General features: G+C 38.5%; 1 pseudogene across 1 annotated transcript; it reads left to right on the plus strand.

Moving 5' to 3' along the window:
• Positions 1 to 2,227: 2,227 nt before the first annotated feature.
• On the plus strand, positions 2,228 to 3,168 carry LOC306650599 (cytochrome c, somatic-like; annotated as a pseudogene). Its single transcript has one exon. The product of its transcript is annotated as a cytochrome c, somatic-like (transcript).
• The last annotated feature ends 9,727 nt before the right edge of the window (positions 3,169 to 12,895 follow it).

Below are 12,895 nucleotides of genomic sequence, written 5' to 3' on the forward strand. Positions count from 1 at the left end.
AGTAGTTGTGACAAAGACCATATGGCCCACGAAGCCTGATTTATTATCTAGCGCTTTCAGAAAATGTTCTGACCCATGACTACTGTATCATTGCAGGGTGACAGCAGTTCTGTCACACTCCCACATGAAATCTAAAACTTTGGCTGCCACCTTTTCTCTTCATACAGGACAGCTGGGGAAGAATGAGGTTGAAAGGAAGAGTTGACAAAACATGGGGGCTTCTGTGGCTGAATGTGGGATCTGAGCTGATCATCTTTCAGATTCTCTTTTACTCTCTGTCATCACTTCAGCTACATGGATTTCTTTTTCTTCCTTCCTTCCTTCCTTCCTTCCTTCCTTCCTTCCTTCCTTCCTTCCTTCCTTCCTTCCTTCCTTCCTTCCTTCCTTCCTTCCTTTCTTCCTTCCTTCCTTATTTCTAATTGTTTTGGTACCAAGGATTGAACCCAGGGATGCTTTACCACTGAGCCACATCCCCAGTCTTTATTATTATTATTATTATTTTTAGAAACAGGGTCTTACTAAGTTGCTTAGGGCCTCTCTAAGTTCCTGAGACTGACTTTGACCTTGCAATCCTCCTGTCTCAGCCTCCCGAGCTGCCGGGATTACAGGCACGCAACACTGCGCCCTGCATTAACTGTCTTTATATACAGAATATCATGATGATCCTTGTCATTGCCCAATTTATTGGGGGGAGGAAAAGCAACTGATGGCATCAGAGTTAAGACTTGCAGGAAAAAAAGTGAGCAAAAATTGAAACAAGAGCAGGTTCAATAGCTGAACACCAAGAAGAGTTGTTCAACATGACTCTTTTACCATGTCCATATCTTAAAAACAGAAACTAGATACTCATTTGATCTGTGAGTGTCAATTCAGCAAGTGTGCTTTTCTCCAAAGATGAATAAGTATAAAAAACAGGAATAGGTGACATATAATCAATCATCAAAGGACATACAAACAATCTTCAAAAAGTCAGGAATAACTCATAATAGAACATGTTAGACCTACTAGGAAAGTGAATTTAATGAACAAGACATTAGAATTTGAAGCATGTGTTAGAGCAGCTTCTATTTTTTATTTTACTGTTGATTTCTAATTGCATTCCATTATGATCTAATAGGATGCAAGGTATTATCTCTGCTTTTTTGTATTTGGTAAGTGTTGCTTTGTGGTCTAAGATATGGTCTATTTTAGACAAGGATCCATGGGCTTCTGAGAAGAAAATGTATTCAGTCCTTGATGGATGAAATATTCTGTATATGTCTGCTAAGTATAAATTATTAAGTGTAGTTTTCAGTTCTACAACTTCTTTATTTAGTTTTTGTCTGGAAGACATATCCAGTGGCAAGACTTGCTAAAGTTACCCAGTATTATTGTGTTGTGGTTTATTTGATTCTTGAAATTGATAAGGGTTTGTTTGATGTATGTAGATGCTCCATTGTTTGGGGCATATTTATGATTGCTATGTCTTGTTGATGTATAATTCTCTTAAGCAGTATGAAATGATCTTCTTTGTCTCTTCTGATTAACTTTGGTTGAAGTCCACTTTATCTGATATGAGGATAGAAACCTCTGCTTGTTTACGTGATCCACGTGAGTGATATATTTTTCCAGTCCTTTGCCTTCAGTCTGTGGATGTCTTTGCCTATGAGGTGCTTTACCACTGAGCCACTTCCCTAGCCCTTTTTATTTTTCATTTTGAGATAGGGTTATGCTAAGTTGCTTAGGGTCTCACTAAGATGCTGAAGCTGGCTTCGAACTTGTGATCCTCCTGCCTCAGCCTCCTGAGTCACTGGGATTACAGGTGTGTGCCACGGTGCCCAGCCTCCCACAGCTTTTTTTTTTTAATGAAGTATCAAATCACAAAAGACGTGGAGGAACCTGAAATGCCTATTTATAGGCAAAAGAAGCAAGTCGGAAAAGTCTGCATACCATGTGATTCTAAGTATATGACATTCTGAAAAAAGACTAAACTGTGAATATAGTAAAAAGTTAGTGGCTGCTAGGGTTTGGAGCACAGGAAATTTTGAGGGCAGTGAAACTACTTGGCATCATAATGCAGTTGTGTATATCTTATATTATGTATTTATAAATACGAATAGGACTATGGTACGCAAAGAATAAACCCTAGTAGAAACTATGGTCTTTAGTTAGAAATAGCGTATCGATATAGGTTCATCAATTCTAACAAATACACCACATTGATACAAGGTATTAATAATGAGAGAAGCTGGGGTGGGGGTAGTATATTGGAACTCTGTAGTTTCTGCTTGATTTTTCTGTAAATCTAATACTGCTCTTAGAAATAAAGCCTGTTAGCCAGGTACAGTGGTGCATGCCTGTAATCCCAGTGGCTGGGGAGGCTCAGGCAGGAGGATCTTGAGTTAAAAGCCAGCCTCAACACAAAGCAAGGCACCAAGCAACTCATTGAGACCCTGTCTCTAATTAAAATACAAAATAGGGCTGGGGATGTGGCTCAGTGATTGAGTGCCCCTGAGTTCAATCCCTGGTGCCAAAAAAAGAAAAGAAAAAGGAAATGAAATAAAGCCTGTTAATTAAAAACAAACAAAAGAGCCAAAATTCCCATCAGAATAGGATGTTTAGAAGAGTACATTGGTAGCTCATGTAGGTAGATGGCAGGGAGAAGGCAGAAATGAATATATGTGCAGATCATGGCAGAGTTTGGCAAATTACCCCTCTTATTTCTTCCCAAAAGCCCCCATTCAGAGTCCCAGTGACCCAGTGATTCTTAAATGTTCACAGGATATTGAAAATGTATCTGCCAAGAGATTGGAATAGCCAGCTTCTGAGTGGGAACCTTCTTTGAGCTAGGGATGAAAGAATGAATTAAAAATGGGTGATGTTGAGAAAGGCAAGAAGAATTTTGTTCAGAAATGTGCTCAGAGCCACACCATGGCAAAGGGAGGCAAACACAAGACTGGGCCAAATCTCCATGGACTATTTGGGCAGAAGACAGGTGAGGCTGCTGAATTCTCTTACACAGATGCCAACAGGAACAAAGGCATCACCTGGGGAGAGGATACACTGATGGAGTATTTGGGAAATCCCTAAAAGTACATCGCTGGAACAAAAATAACCTTTGCTGGCATTAAGAAGAAGGGAGAAAGGGCATACTTACTAGCTTATCTCAAAAAAGCTACTAATGAGTAACAGCCACTGCCTTATTTATTACCAACAGAAATGTTTCATGGCTTTTTTGTGTGTACCACATTTAATTGACGTGAATTCAGATCAGGAATGACTGACAAAATTATTTTTGTTGCACAAAATAATTTGATTTAAGTAAAATTGACCTATAGTTAAATTAATATTTTGGTTATACTATCACTTCAGTAAATTCTGTCACTGTTTCCCCTTTTTAAAGTTATGGTTGGACTTAATTAGTAATGTTCAAGATTTCATAAAAATGATGAATGACATCTCAAAACTCGTTTTATATTTAGGTTTATATACCTAACTATGTGAATATGTTTAAATATGGGGGAAATCCCTTCACTCTCTCAGAACCAAGCATGATTCACATGTGTTTCAATTTGTGTTTGGTAGCCTATTAAAGGAAATGGTTGAAGACAAGGAAATAAAAAAAAAGAAAATGTATCTTCCTTCTCCAACCCCTTAGTCTGGGGTCTCATCTTCAAGTCCCAGAGAAAAATGCCCACTTATTCATTACTACCATGCTCAATCCAGGAATGGAAACCTGGTGCATTCACAGAGCTGGGCCAATACATAAACTGATGATGTGGTGCACTTCTCAGATGCTCTTTAAATATTTGTACAACATTTATTTTGAGTCACATCTGCCTGGTGGAAAGGGTGAAGAGGAAGTCCTCAGTGAAGGCAAATCCCTCTTTTCCCGTATTCTTTTTTTTTTTTTTTTTTTTTTTTTTTGGTATTGGGGATTGAACCCAAGGGTGCCTAACCACTGAGCTACATCACAGCCCTTTTTAATATTTTATTTATAGACAGGGTCTTGCCGTTCCCGTGTTTTTAGCAACTCATGTCTGGCCGGACGTGTGCTCCATTCTGCAAAACAAAAGCCCCACCTCTAACCAGACCTGTCCTTCTTAGAAGGCAATTTATCAACCATGAATTTCTCTTCAAGCATGGGGTCTCCACCTCATCTGTCTACTCAAGTGGACACTATTCCTTCCTGCTTATACCATATTTTCCTGAGGGTAGTTCTCCACCTCAATACATTTCTAGGGATGTTTAGTGCCCCTTATAATTGGTACCCTGGGAAGCTGCCAGCTACTCACCTCTTCACTTGGCTCAGAGCATTCAGATGCTTTGCAAGCTAACAACCTTAACAGACCAGGGTTGTGCACTTGAAAACAAGTTGAGAATAAATAATAATATTTCCAAAAACCCATGTGTAGAAAAGCGCAAAGGGGATCTCCTAAGGTTCCTGTGTGCATATCATTAGCCAGAAACACATCAGAAAAGGTTCCAGAAAAGTCCAAATATCTCTTTCTTTATATTCACTGAAAGCCAATAATCTCTCTACAAAAACAAAGTCCATTTATGAATAATCAATCTAGGAAAAGATGGAAAAGAAAATATATTTCCAATTCCCAATAACTCTAACTACATGAGTAGTTACTTGAGTGAGTGACTTGACCGCTTTTGTGATAGAATGACTTCCTTCCTTGTTTCCAAATGAGAAAGATTTAAAAATCAGTATTACTGCTGTGATTCATCAATTCCCACAGATTTGCACAAATAAGTTTCAAACTTCTGAAGACAAAATGAGCCACTGGCTCTAAAGAAAAGCGCAATCAGTTTCCTCCCCCAAATTAAGTATATCTAACCATAAAGAGGCTAAAAAATATAATATTTTGATTCAAATACATATCTAGTTCTCTGCCCTCGTGTAAGGAGACATCTTTTCCTCAGCAAATTCCAGTGATTTAAACTTGCTTAAATTACTATAATGAAATATTGGATTTATGTGCTACATTAATTTCTGCCTGATTCAGAGAAAAAGGTAAGCAGAGAGAAGTGTCCTTTTGTATTAAAATACTAGAGAGAGCTGGGCTTGGTGGCACATGCCTGCAATCCCAGAGACTCCAGAGGCTGAGACAGGATAACTACAAGTTCAAGATCAGCCTCAGCAACTTAGTGAGACCTTGTATCAAAATAAAACATTAAAATCAGGCTAGGATGTGGATCAATGTTAAATGCCCCTGTACCAAATCCCCAGTACCAAGAGAGAGAGAGAGAGAGAGAGAGAGAGAGAGAGAGAGAGAGAGAGAGAGAGAGAGAGAGAGAGAGGATCTACTAGTTTATATGAGTGCTTTGCCATTCATGGACATACTACCTATATATTCTATTTTCCTTTTCCTAGTATAAAATGTTCCCTCCCCCCAAAATTGTCTGATGAATTCTAATGAGGTAAACTAGGTACAATTAAGAATCTTTGAAACAGTATGAATTACTCATAGTGACATCAGTAGTTTGTGTGTCTTTGGAATTAGTTTTGACAGAATAGTAATTTTGTTTCTGTAGATTAAAAGCATGATTTTGAACAACATTCCTGTGAGAAAGGCAGGTTTCATCTCCCTGATGTGGGGAATAGAGGAAGACATCATAGAAAAAGATAGTCATTCCTCTAGAAGAATATTTGAGGAAAGGGAAGAGAGGATGGTTTGCTTGTAAATTCTGCAACCTGTTAACAAAAAGCTAACTGCAGTTTTGTTTTGTTTTGTTATGATGGGAAGGCTCTTTTAATGCTTATATTGCCTTTCACTTTGTATTTTTTCATAAGTGCATTATAATTATACATAATAGTGGGATTTGTTGTTACATGTTTATACAGTTTTGATCTCCATCAAATTAAACATCTTCTGTAATATTCATTAACTAATCAGTTGAAGTATGACATTTTAGCCTAAAAATAAATACTTATCACCTATGTTAGCTTTCCATTAGTATAACAAATATTTGACACAAATTGACTTGTTTGGGCTCAAAGTTTTGGAGATTTCAGTCCATGGTCGGTTGGCCCTGTTGCTTTTGGGCTTCTGGTGGAGTGGGGGCAGTACATCATAGCAGGAGTGTGTGGCAAAAATGTTCACCTCAAGGCTGAGATAGGAAAGAGAGGAAGAGGAAGGGTTCCCAATGTCTCCTTCAAGGGCATGCCCTGTGACTGGAAACCTACCTCTAGGACCACCTCTTAATAGTGTCAACCTGGGGACTAAGCCTTTAACACATGGGCTTTTAGGGAACGTTTAAGATACAATACAGAGCTTCAGCCACAGTGGGTAAAGGTGTGTGTGTGTGTGTGTGTGTGTGTGTGTGTGTGTGTGTTGTGATGGGTTAACATATTTGACTCCATGGAAATGTTATGGACCAGACTATGTGGGCAACGACCAAACAGACTCCATTTTACCCTGAGACTCCATGTATGTAGGAAATGCTTCTCCTGTGGGAACACCTGGCCTCTGTACCCATCAACAGTTGTTTAGTATAGCATGTTTGGCAACACAAAATGGCAATTTTTATATAATGTCAAATTGTTCTTTTTTTGGTTCCTATTTTTCTTGGACATTGTACCCTGTCAGAGAATGATTGTCTAGGTATTAGTACCCATTCTTTAACTTCTTTAACTTGTACCCAATCAAGGTCATTTGGACCCACTTCCCCTTCTGCTTATGATTTTATTTTTTTTACTATGATTTATGCTATGAACATTTTTTTTATTTTATTTTAATTAAAAATCATAAATTTACATAGGGCAATGTTGTTTGATTCATTCTGTTATTTTTTCCCTTCCCCCCACCCCTCCCACCCCTCTTTACCCTCTATACAGTCCTTCTTTCCTCCATTCTTACCACCCTCCTTATCCCTAACCCTAAACCTAACCCTAACCCTAACACTAACCCCTCCTACCCCCCCATATGTCCTCATCCACTTATCAGCGAGATCATTCGTCCTTTAGTTTTTTGAGATTGGCTTATCTCACTTAGCATGATATTCTCCAATTCCATCCATTTGCCTGCAAATGCCACAATTTTATCATTCTTCATGGCAGAGTAATATTCCATTGTATATATATATATATATATATATATATATATATATATATATATGCCACCGTTTCTTTATCCATTCATCAACTGAAGGACACATAGGTTGGTTCCACAATCTGGCTATTGTGAATTGAGCAGCTATGAACATTGATGTGGCTGTATCTCTGTAGTATGCTGATTTTAAGTCCTTTGGGTATAGGCCAAGGAGTGGGATAGCTGGGCCAAATGGTGGTTCCATTCCAAGCTTTCTGAGGAATCTCCATACTGCTTTCCAGAGTGGCTGCACTAATTTGCAACCCCACCAGCAATGTATGAGTGTACCTTTTCCCCCACATCCTCGCCAACACCTATTGTTGCTTGTGTTCTTGATAATCGCCATTCTAATTGGGGTGAGATGGAATCTTAGGGTAGTTTTGATTTGCATTTCTCTTATTACTGAAGATGTTGAACATTTTTTCCAATATCTGTTGATTGCTTGTACATCTTCTTCTGTGAAGTGTCTGTTCATTTCCTTAGCCCATTTGTTGATTGGATTATTTGTATTCTTGGTGTAGAGTTTTTTGAGTTCTTTATAGATTCTGGAAATTAGCGCTCTATCTCAAGTATGAGTGGCAAAGATATTCTCCCACTTTGTAGGCTCTCTCTTCACATTACTGATAGTTTCCTTTGCTGAGAGAAAGCTTTTTAGTTTGAATCTATCCCAGTGGTTGATTCTTGCTTTTATTTCTTGTGCTATGGGAGTCCTGTTAAGGAAGTCTGCTCCTAAGCCAACAAGTTGAAGGTTTGGACCTACTTTTTCTTCTATAAGATGCAGGGTCTCTGGTCTGATTCCGAGGTCCTTGATCCATTTTGAGTTGAGTTTTGTACAGGGTGAGAGATAGGGGTTTAATTTCATACTGTTGCATATGGTTTTCCAGTTTTCCCAGCACCATTTGTTGAAGAGGCTACCTTTTCTCCATTGCATATTTTGGCCCCTTTGTCTAGTATGAGAAAATTGTATTTATTTGGGTTTGTGTCCGTGTTCTCTATTCTGTACCATTGATCTACCTGTCTATTTTGGTACCAATACCATGCTGTTTTTGTTACTATTGCTTTGTAATAGAGTTAAAGATCTGGTATTGCGATACCCCCTGCTTCGCTCTTTCTACTGAGGATTGCTTTAGCTATTCTGGGTTGCTTATTCTTCCAGATGAATTTCATAATTGCTTGCTCTATTTCTGTAAGGTACATCATTGGGATTTTAATTGGAATTGCATTGAATCTGTATAGCACTTTTGGTAGTATGGCCATTTTGACATATTAATTCTGCCTGTCCAAGAACATGGGAGATCTTTCCATCCTCTAAGGTTTTCTTTAATTTCTTTCTTTAGTGTTCTGTAGTTCTCATTGTAGAGGTCTTTCTCCTCTTTTGTGAGATTGATTCCCAAGTATTTTATTTTTTTCGATGCTATTGTGAATGGGGTAGTTTTCCTAATTTCTCTTTCTGAAGATTCATCACTTGCATATAAAAATGCATTGGATTTATGAGCATTGATCTTGTTACCTGCTACTTTACTGAATTCACTTATGAGTTCTAAGAGTTTTCTGGTGGAATTTCCAGGTTCCTCTAAATATATAATCATGTCATCAGCGAACAGGGATAGTTTGAGTTCCTCTTTTCCAATTCGTATCCCTTTAATTTCTTTGGTCTGTCTAATATCTCTGGCAAGAGTCTCAAGAACAATGTTGAATAGAAGTGGTGAAAGAGGGTATCCCTGCCTTGTTCCAGTTCTTAGGGGGAATGCTTTCAGTTTTTCACCATTTAGAATGATATTGGCCATGGGCTTAGCGTAGATGGCCTTCACAATGTTAAGGAATGATCCCACTACCCCAATTTTTTCTAGTGTTTTGAGCATGAAGGGATGCTGTATTTTATCAAATGCTTTTTCTGCATCTATTGAAATAATCATGTGATTCTTAACTTTTAGTATGTTGATATGGTGAATTACATTTATTGATTTCTGGATGTTGAACCAACCTTGCATCCCTGGGATAAAACCCACTTTATTGTGGTGCACTATTTTTTTAATATATTTTTGTATGCGATTTGCTAAAATTTTGTTGAGAGTTTTTGTGTCAATGTTCATTAAGGATATCGGTCTGAAATTTTCTTTCCTCGATGTGTCTCTGTCTGGTTTAGGTATCAGGGTGATATTGGCTTCATAGAATGAGTTTGGGAGGGTTCCCTCCTCGTCTATTTCATGGACTACTTTGAGAAGTATTGGAGTGAGCTCTTCTTTAAAGGTTTTGTAGAACTCGGCTGAGAACCCATCTGGTCCTGGACTTTTCTTTGTTGGTAGGCTTTTGATGACCTCTTCTACTTCATTACTTGAAATTGTTCTATTTAAATTGTGTATGTCCTCCTTGTTCAATTTAGGCAATTCATATGTCTCTAGAAACCTGTTGATGTTTCGAAATTTTCTATTTTGTTGGAATATAGATTTTCAAAATAGCTTCTAATTATCTTTTGTATTTCAATCGTGTCTGTTGTGATATTTCCTTGTTCATTCCGAATTTTAGTGATTTGGTTTTTCTCTCGTCTTCTCTTTGTTAGAGTGGTTAAGGGTTTATGAATTTTGTTTATTTTTTCAAAGAACCAACTACTTATTTTGTCAATTTTTTGTATTGTTTCTTTTGTTTCAATTTCGTTGATTTCAGCTCTGAGTTTAACTATTTCCTGTCTTCTACTACTTTTGGTGTTGGTCTGTTCTTCTTTGAGCTGTAGTGTTAGGTCATTTATTTGTTGATTTTTACTTCTTTTATTGAATGCGCTCCATGAAATAAATTTTCCTCTAAGTACTGCTTTCATAGTGTCCCAAAGATTTTGATATGATGTTTCTTTGTTCTCATTTACCTCTAAGAATTTTTTAATTTCCTTCCTAATATTTTCTATTATCCATTCATCATGTAATAGCATATTGTTTAATCTCCAGGTGTTGGAGTAGCTTCTGTTTTTTACTCTTTCATTTATTTCTAATTTCAATCCATTATGATCTGATAGAATACAAGGTAGTATCTCTATCTTCTTGTATTTGCTTACATTACCTTTGTGGCATAATATATGGTCTTTTTTAGAGAAGGATCCATGTGCTGCTGAGAAGAAAGTGTATTCACTCTTGGTTGGATGGTATATTCTATAAATGTCCATTAAGTCTAAATTATTGATTGTGTTATTGAGATCTATGGTTTTTTTGTTCAATTTTTGTTTGGAAGATCTGTCCAGTGGTGAGAGAGGTGTGTTAAAATCACCTAGTATTATTGTGTTATGGTCTATTTGGTTTCTGAAATTGAGAAGGATTTGTTTGACATACATGGATGAGCCACTATTTGGGGCATAGATGTTTATGATTGTTATGTCTTGCTGATTTATGCTTCCCTTAAGCAGTATGTAATGTCCTTATTTATCCCTTCTGATTAGTTTTGGCTTGAAGTCCACATTATCTGAAATGAGGATGGATACTCCAGCTTTTTTGCTGTGCCCGTGTGCATGGTATGTTTTTTCCCATCCTTTCACCTTTAGTCTATGGGTATCTCTTTCTATGAGATGGGTCTCTTGCAGGCAGCATATTGTTTGATTTTTCTTTTTAATCCAATCTGCCAGTCTATGTCTTTTGATTGATGAGTTCAGGCCATTAACATTCACGGTTATTATTGTGATATGATTTGTATTCCTAGTCATTGGACTCGTTTTTGTTTTTTGACATGATTTGATTTCTCCTTTATTTGGCTATTCCTTTAGGCTAGTTCCTCCCGTTGCTGATTTACAATGTTGTTTTTTATCTCTTCCTCATGGAATATTTTGCTGAAAATGTTCTATAATGCTGGCTTTCTTTTTGTAAATTCCTTTAGCTTTTGTTTATCATGGAAGGTTCTTATCTCATCGTCAAATCTGAAAGTAAGTTTTGCTGGGTATAAAATTCTTGGTTGGCATCCATTTTCTTTCAGGGCTTGGTAAATGTTGTTCCAGGCCCTTCTAGCTTTTAGGGTCTGGATTGAAAACTCTGCTGATATTCTTATTGGTTTCCCCCTGAATGTAATCTGATTCTTTTCTCTCGCGGCCTTTAAAATTCTGTCTTTATTTTGAATGTTAGGTATTTTCATAATAATGTGCCTTGGTGTAGGTCTGTTGTAATTTTGCATATTTGGAGTCCTATAAGCCTCTTGTACTTGGTTTTCCATTTCATTCCTCAGATTTGGAAAATTTTCTGATATTATTTCATTGAATAGATTGTTCATTCCTTTGGTTTGTTTCTCTAAGCCTTCCTCAATCCCAATAATTCTTAAATTTGGCCTTTTCATGATATCCCATTATTCTTGTAGATTCTGTTCATGATTTCTTACCATCTTTTCTGTTTGGTCAACCTTGTTTTCAAGATTAAATATTTTGTCTTCAATATCTGAGGTTCTGTCTTCCAGGTGATCTATCCTGTTGGTTGTGCTTTCTATGGAGTTTTTAACTTGGTTTATTGTTTCCTTCATTTCAAGGATTTCTGTTTTTTTGTTTTTTTTTTTTTCAGTATCTCTAACTCTTTATTGAAATGCTCTTTTGCTTCCCTTATCTGCTCTTTTAACTGTTGATTGGTGCATTCATTTAATGCCTGCATTTGTTCTTTCATCTCCTCATTTGCTTCCCTGATTGTTTTAATTATGTACATTCTGAACTCCCTTTCTGACATTTCTTCTGCTGTGCTGTCATTGGGTTTTATTGATATAGTATCTAGGTTTGTTTGGGACATTTTCTTCCCTTGTTTTCTCATATTGGTCAGATGTCAATGGGACTCTGTGATATTGCAGATTTCCTCTATTGGCTTATAGTGTCCTGTAGCTTTCCAGTGTATCACCTACCAGCCTTCAGTAGCCAGAAGTCTTGGATTAACTTGATAATGTAGTGCTTCCAAAGAACGCTGCCCCTAGCCCGCTACTGGTTCCAGGGAGAGAGACCTGGAGAGGTCTGTTGCTGCCCAGCCCTGGTCCCAGAGGCTGGTTGCAGGTCGGAGGTCTCCACTGGCTTGGGGACTTGTGGCTGGCAGCAGGGCGGGCCGCAGCTGGCTGGGGCGGGCTGGAGCTGGCTGCGCTGCTTCTGTGCAGAAAGGCTCTCACTGGGGGCCTGCTCCACGAGGCTGGCGATTCTGTCCCTGTGGGAGTAGCTCACTGCCAGAGTGCACAGAGCTGCTTGGGGGAGACTCTATCTGCCCTGTCCTATTCTAATAAGCTGCTCGAATCCGGGCCTGCCGCCCAGTTGAGCTTCGCTGGGTGGGGGAGACTCACCCCGTGGTTCTATTTTAATTCGAGTCTCTCAATGCCTCCCCTTCTTGAATCCTGGGTTCTGGAGCAACTGGAGATGCAGTCACCCTCTAGTCCGCCATCTTGGATCGCCCTGTGGAAAAATCCTGCAGCTGGAGGGGGTCAAGGCTGCCTGGAGAGGTCTCTGGCTGCCCAGCCCTGGTCCCAGAAGCTGCTTGCGTGTCGGAGGTCTCCGCTGGCTTGGGGACTTGTGGCTGGCTCTGTGTCGAGAGGCTCTCACTGGGCGGTCTGCCTGCTTATGATTTTAGATCTCATGATGTTAGTTTGCAATTTTAAATCATAGCAACAGTCACTTAGGATTGATGTACTGACTGATGGTATAAAAACCCCTGCAACCCTATGCTCAGGGCTGTTCTCCCAATAGCCATTTTGGGCATTGTGTGAGACAGCTGACCAGCTAATAAAGACCCTCAAATTTGGATTTCTCAGTGGTGATTGATCTGTTCTTAAATTTTGATCCACAACAGTGTGTGCGTGTGTGTGTTTGTTATATATTGGAGACTACT

The sequence above is a fragment of the Sciurus vulgaris genome (assembly GCF_902686455.1).
Source record: "Sciurus vulgaris genome assembly, chromosome: X".
Taxonomy (NCBI): Eukaryota; Metazoa; Chordata; class Mammalia; order Rodentia; family Sciuridae; genus Sciurus; species Sciurus vulgaris.